The sequence below is a fragment of the Danio rerio genome, chromosome 9 (genome assembly GCF_052040795.2).
Source record: "Danio rerio strain M-AB ecotype USA chromosome 9, GRCz13ab, whole genome shotgun sequence".
Taxonomy (NCBI): domain Eukaryota; kingdom Metazoa; phylum Chordata; class Actinopteri; order Cypriniformes; family Danionidae; genus Danio; species Danio rerio.
Genome location: NC_141029.1, coordinates 27,855,754 through 27,863,320, shown reverse-complemented (window position 1 = coordinate 27,863,320; position 7,567 = coordinate 27,855,754). Strand labels below are relative to the sequence as shown.

The 7,567-nt window shown below is 35.4% G+C and overlaps 1 long non-coding RNA gene across 1 annotated transcript; it reads right to left on the bottom strand.

Annotated features, from left to right (window-relative positions):
* Window positions 1-1,417: 1,417 nt before the first annotated feature.
* On the bottom strand, window positions 1,418-6,684 carry LOC137496426 (uncharacterized). Its single transcript, XR_015499610.1, has 5 exons — window positions 6,375-6,684; window positions 5,649-5,745; window positions 4,684-4,734; window positions 4,025-4,235; window positions 1,418-2,082 (listed from the first exon to the last, which is right to left on the bottom strand). It is a non-coding gene; the product is annotated as an uncharacterized LOC137496426 (long non-coding RNA).
* Window positions 6,685-7,567: the final 883 nt, after the last annotated feature.

Genomic DNA, 7,567 nt, shown 5'->3' with positions numbered 1-7,567 from the left:
AATATAAGGCTCAAAGGTTTGTGACTATAGGAAGATTTTATGCTGCACTGATTTGTTGAAAAAATACAGTAAAAAGGTTAATATTGTGAAACAATGTAATAAAAGAAAATTAATATATTTTAGTCATATTTGTTCCTGTGATGTCAAATCTGATTTTTTTTGCAAAATTACTTACTATCATTGATTGCGTTTTCATGGACATCGGTAATGGAATCTGAATAAGACAATAATATGATTAAGGTGTTTACATGAGTTGCTTTTTGATTGTTCCTTTCTTGCTCCTGTTTTACATGTTATAGCACATAATTCGATTAACATCATTGTATCACCATACTATCCACATTTCTTCTGGAATGTAGTTTCATTTTTAATTTGTCCACTTTAACTGCAATTTGGCACTTTCCCTTTCATGCAGGAACATTTCATGCATGTCCCCGTGACAAACGAGATATTGGATGTGAGTATGAACTGCTGGAAGAGCGTGGTTTTAATGGAATTTTATTCCGCAAGCCGTACTGGAAAAAAACTGCATTTTACAATGCAGGTGTCTGTGGTCCATCACTGACTCGCTATATGCAGAGAATACTGTCAAACAGCCGTGTGTGTATGTAACATCCTGTCGCAAAATGCGGGAAAAGTCCTACACAATGGTAATAGTTTGATTAAGGTGTTTACATGTCTGTACTGCACTTCAATAACGCGACTAAAAACGACATCCTCCACGTGTCTTAATTCCATTTCTGTTTAGTTTGATTATGACCATAATTAGAATAAATTTTTCAAAAAATTGTCTTCACAAACCTGTTTAAGATTTTTTCCCCTTGTATTTTGATGCAGTTTTTTAAAGAATGTTGAAAACCGGTAGCCATTGGATTCCATAATATATATTTTAATTATAATTCCATATATATATATATATATATATATATATATATATATATATATATATATATATATATATATATATATATATATATATATATTTATATATTTATATATATATTTAAATGGAATTATAAATAAAATATATATTATTTTAATTATAATAAAAAAAATAATATATATATATATATATATAAATATATATATATATATATATATATATATATATATATATATATATATATATATATATATATATATATATATATATATATTTATTTATTTATTTATTTTTTATTATTATTATTATTTATTTATCTATTTGTATCCATACCAATGGATACTAGTTTCCAACCTTCATCATATTATCCTATTTTGTGTTATAAGAGTAAAATTAAATATTCCTTACATTTATATAGAGCTTTTCTGGACACTCAAATCGCTCTACATATTTTTGGGGGAAACTCCTTATTGTTATGCATGAAAAAGAAACTCAAACAGAGTTGAAACCACATCATAGAGAGTAACTAGTGAATTAATTTTTGTTTTTTTTTTGTTTATTGACAGCATTTTTCTAAAGTACACTTAAAAAAGTTGTATAATATAACAGCTTTAATACTTATTGCTTTCTGCATTCCATCTTTCTTTATTTTATTTTTCAATGATGCTTTAACTTTACAATTGCTCTAGATTTCACAGCCATTTGTTCATACAATTTTAATATATTGCTTTTGCATGATTACCAATAGAAAAAGCCCTATATTTAACATCATCAATCTTAAATCATTTTTTAAATATGTGTAAAAAAAAGCTAAATTGTGAAATTCTTGTTGCACTAGCTCTGCCAGACGCTATTTACACTCTCTAGGGAAACCGGCCAACAAATTGCTTGCTCACAGTTGTCTTTCCACATTAAGCATGGATAGGAGAAAGTCTTTTAACATCCAAAAACATGTTTGCTTCAGCTTTATAACTTCACTCATTCATCACGTACAGGTTTAAGAAGAGTCGGCCAAGCAGAATTGAGTTCCCACATGTGCACGAGGAAATTGCACTTTCAGATCCTTTCTCTCGGTTCACTTTTCATTCTTTCCTCACCCTCTCTCCATCTCTAAAAGCCATGACCTGGAGCAGAGCGCAGGGATGAAGCAGACTCAAAACACGGGCTGGCGCTCTCTGTGTCAATTAAATACTTGTGCGCTGAAAGAACGAGAGATAGAAAAAACAGAATTGATTGACACTTCGGAGTTAATCCCCATATCAACGACTCCTGGAGAGACGGGGTACACTTAGAGCACAGGGGATCAGTGATGGGTGTGAAAGACACAGAGAGAGAGAGAGAGGGAGAGAGAAATCAGGAAAGATGGGGGAAGGTATCAGAATACAGTGGAGATCAAAATTAGAATGCAATTTAAAAACACTAGATCTTCATTGTTTAAAATATTTTTAGAGAATTTTATGACAATACCATGCTGGTAAAACAATGAAAGCTATTCATTTTGTGGAATTCTTTATTATATTTTCTCTATAGAGAACAGAAATGAGTGTAGCATGATGACTGAAGCAAATTTATGAAGGTGAAATCAGTCAAAACTAGTAGGAAGTGTTTGACTTCTTTACACACTTTGGGTTCTGTCTTTCGCCAGTTAGATGACAAACATACTGCTTTCCATCACACATTAAACTTGCAAGTGAACTTTGGAGAACTTTGCAGTTCTCTGTCCACACAACATGCTGCTCAGCAAAGGTTAGTCTGGCCTTTTGATTCTCACTGCTGATAAGAGCTTTGGTCACTGTGGGCTTTCAGTCCAAATTCTCTTAAATATCCAGTCACTGAATGCTGAGATACAGATCTTTATTCTATTCAGAGAGCAGTTCTAGCACCAGTGTTGAACCAATTGTCAATTTAGATTCTCTGCATTATACTGTCTTCTCAAGCATTTGTCTTTCATGGATGACCAGCATTTTTGGTGGAACTTGAATGAGTTAGTGACACTGTACAGATGCAATATTTTAGAAATAACAGATTTTGGATGACCAGCTTCTCTTGCTGTGGCTGAAAGGGTTGTCCTTTTGGACTTCATGCAGATGGCTGCTGTTAGATGCTTTCAGTCACTTTAATAAGGCTCATCGTGAGAATACATCATGTTTAAAAATTTGCTTTTAAGGTGCCATAGAATGTAAATCTGGACATGCCTAGGCATAGAATAATACCTATTCAGCAAACGAAAAGGACATACCATGAGCCTCAAACATCACTATCTCCTCATTCTCATGTAAATCCTTATAAAATGCTTAGAAATCATTATAAAATCGCTATGAAAATGAGGATAAATCACCAATCTGCCATTGCTCTGACAGTGCATCCTTAATATGCATGCCACAGACACGGTTTGGCTGTACACAACTTTCCTAGGGAGATTACGAAATGTTTTCCAAGCTTGTATTAACCATACTAGGTATGCAGGACTCTTATTTTGAAAATAGGAGAGGCAGGGAGACTAAAAACAAGCAGGTAGCTTTGCAAGACAACATAGTATTCACATTTGGATAATACATTTATTATAAGCTCTGTTTAAATGTATATTTTGATAGTTTAAAGTGTATATTATTTAACTTGCTGCACCTTTTTGTTTTGAGGCATCGTGTAAACTGCTGAATATAAGTGTTTAATGCATGTTTATGCATAGTGTCATATCACTCAGCTCTTACTGTGATTTTTCTGCAGTGAAAGAACAGCCTTAAACTTTATAAAACTCATCTGTTTATGCTGAGCTAGATATTAATTCATGCCTGTGTTTTTATTTATAATAAAACACCAAAATACATCTCTGTCCACCCCTTTTGTTGAGTATAATTATAATTTAGCCTATATTTCATCTAAAACACAACTCAGCAGCAAAATAAGTTACTCCAGTGGCATAAAGATAACACTCATTCTAGCTAAAATAAACATCAATAAACAAAATGCATGTTTGTATTTTAAAGTACATTGTGGTCCTGCATAGATATCAAATACAATTTAACAAACTGAATCAATGCATTTATATGGCATATTTTAAACAGCTTTTTTTTACTCATGTAATGATAACTTCAAATTGAACTAATTAATGATATAAAATGTAAGAATGTGTAGGTTTACCTCTAATTTCATCACTTCAGATTATAGACAAATCTGCATAGATTCATCTGTCTATATTTATTCCTTCTCTCTTTCCATGTGTGTCCAGCCTCCATTGGGATGGACGCTGTAGTCTGTGCCTGAGGTGAAGGCCTCTCACTGGGCAGAGGATGCAGCAGCAGTGGGTTGAAGATCTGGTGGTATTGCTGATGTCCTGCTGAACAAAAGCTCTCTGTGAGAGAAACACACAACAGCATTTTAATGAGCCACAGTCTGTTAATATTTTAACACTCAGTTAGGACTCTTCCAGACTCAGGACAGCAGGGAGTGGAAGGAAAGGTGTTTGGAGAGATGGATAAGTGCAATAAATTGAGCCCTGAACTGCGTGAGATGAGTTTTTGAGGTTTAATTACAGTGGATGTCCTGTAGGGTTCAGCCTTTGAGATTTGACTGATGCGAGTGTAGTGTCTCATATGTATCTGTAAATATGCTGCGGAATGCTCATAAATAGGAAATATTATGAACACATCTGCAGAGTTTGCATGTGGGGGAAGGAAAATGAAGTGGAATTAGACTTAGACCAGACTTGAATTATAAGTGGAAATAGGGATAAAGAAAGTAGAGAAGAAGTGCTATAAAATATGATGTCTCTAAAGGGATTAGTAGAGGAAGTGATTTACCCATCAGCCCCTGCGTGGTAGAGTGAACGTCCGCTGGTGTGGAACGCTGCTCTTGAACACCCACCAAGGAGGATCATGGGATACGTATTCAAAGCCACAACAATGATGAAAAAAAAAACAGAATGTAAAAAACAAAAACAAGTACTTTTTCTCTCTCTTTTTTATCAGCGTGTCCTTTTCATAGTTCAGATAAGTTTTGAAAAAGGGTATACTTCTAAATTTTATTTATTATCATTAAAAACTCTCTACTGTACAGCTTACTTTTTAATTTTAATAATAAAAAAGTATGTATAATATTTGACCCCAGTTTTAAATTGCACAGGAATATTTAGACAAGAGTACTGTTTTTTATGCCAAAATCATTAGAATATTACGTAAAAATCATGTTCCATGAATAGATTCTGTACATTTTCTACCATAAATAAAACAAAATTTTATTTGTAATTAGAAATATGCATTATTAATAAATTAATTTGTACATGTTTAAAGTAATTCTTTTCAATATTTAGATTTTTTAACCCTCATATTCTAAATTTTCAAAAAAACATTTTCTGCTAAAAATTGTGTGGTCCTAACAAACAATATATAAATAACTTCTATCAACATGTAAAGCTATCAGATGATGTACAAATGTCAGTTTCTAAAAAATAACCCTTATTTTTGTGTTTTGTGGGTTAGGGTCACATATATATTTGATCCTTTAAGACAGAAATGCCCAAACTAGGGCCTGTGGGCCAAAGTTGGCCCATGGTATCTTCTGATTTGGCCCAGAGAAGAGAGGGAGATGTTGGAAGGTGGTTCATTCAGCTTTGGCTGCCCCAGATTTATAAAATGACTAAGCCGAAAATAAAATAAATGAATGAACAGTATAATGCATTAGTTAATATGATCAAAGCAATGTTTTCTATTTATTTTAAAATGGAAATTTTTCATGGCAACTTTGTAATACAGTTTGATATATTTACCTTCAGTACATGGGCCTCAATCAAGTTTGATTTTTGGCCCTTCATAAGAAAGTTTAAGCACCCCTGCTTTAAGACATTATAGGCCTCTTATCCTTACCTTCGAAGTACAAATTATATTAGTCTGCAAAACTGTCATTTGAAGCGAAGATATTTATCATACTGCACATTCAAACTCTTGTCTTTTTACTGGTATGGTAGCCTATTGAATAGGGTTTTCTCTGCTCCAGACATTCTCTTGATTGACAATGCACCAGCATTAGTACTGAAGTTCTTTCAGAAGTGAAATATATATCTTGGTCCTGTCTGTAATCTATCCCTGTGTTTTTTGTTGTCTTCAGGTTAAAGTTGAGACGTCTCTTTTGTCTTCACATGTCACAACACAGTTAACCAGCAGCTGCTGCAGGAAGGCCTCATGGGAACGCCGTCACTATACCTGTGTTAAAAGCTTTTCCTTCAGGTGTGTGTGTGTGCGTGTGTGTTAACCTTTGACAGCGTCGGGGTTCAGATGCGTTAACACTGCCTCTCTCACTGTGTTTGAAAATACTTAAAGCAAAGGAGAAGAAAGGAAAGAAAGAAAAAAACAGAGAGGAAATCAAGAGGACAGACCCTTGGGCAGACGCTTTTTTCCACCTCATTCAAAGGAGCCGCCGGATCAGCCGGAGACTTCAACTGAAACCTGATAATGTTAGTGGTCAGAGAAACATTTACAGGTGGCATACACATTACCCTCTGTTGCTTGTCCTCTCTCTCTAAAACAGAAAGAAAAAAAAAAAACAAGCCTCAAACGCCTTTTCTTTCCCTCGGGAAGACTTTGTTCTGAAGTGCTCCAGGATCATTGTTGTGCTTCTCCTTCAAGCGTGTTTCATTTTTAAACAGTTTCCTCTCTGCCATGCTCTCAGATATGCTGCTCTCTCTCTCTTTCTCCCACTCTGATAAACAGACAAACTATTTAACCGGTTGAAAGACAAGAGATTTTTAGTGTGATCGCAAGTCAAAGCCATATGTTCTCCTCTCTCTTTCTTTCCCTCTCGCTAATGAGTGTATTTCTCAGCTCCACTGCGGATTAGGAGCGCGAAGAAAGGGTGAGGCAAAGAAAAGATCCAACTGAGAGACGCCGAGGTCCGCCGGGCTCAATGGGAGAGAAAAGCGGGCAAGAAAAAGGGGGCGAGGGGTAGAATGGCATGATCTGCAGGGGGCAGACCCTCACTCCAGGACCTTCCTCTCTTTCTGTCGTCTCTTTTTTTTCCTCCTGTCCTCCTCCGCTCTGCTTTTGGGATTCAAATGCCGTCTCATTAGTTTTTATTGGATTGAAATGTTTCGCGAGGTCTGGACTTGCTGGTGGGATTCGAGAGGCTAAGAGTGTGCTAAATAAGTTGTATCCTTTTGCTTTTCTTTCGCTCTGCTTTTCACAAACTCATTCCCATCCCTCCTTCTGCGCCTGCTAATTGTGCTGTCGTCTTCACGCTTCAATTTGCGGTGAAACTGCTTAGAAGTTAAAATAAAGGAGCCCTTTTTTCTCTCTACACACTTCAGGCCTCTGTTCGTGCCTTTTGAGCACAAATAGACGTGTTTGACTCTCACGAGAGGCGAAAGGAATGGGGACATGTTTAAAATATTTACTCATGGCCAGCTTATGGAGACAGTCCAAATGCTGGTGCATAAAACAATTTCAATGTGGAATTTGCACTTTGCTAACACCTAATACTATACGAATATACTATTGAGAGTTAGTTTACATATAGGGCCCTATCATACACCGGGCGCAATAAGGCGCAAGACATGTTTGATGCAATTTGTTGCTGTTTTCAGACCAGTGCAACCCAAATTTTCACGTTTTGTGCCACGTTGGTTAAATAGCAAATCCATTTGCACCACTTTGTGGACTCATGGGTGTTCTGGTCTAAAAAGGAGGTGTGTTA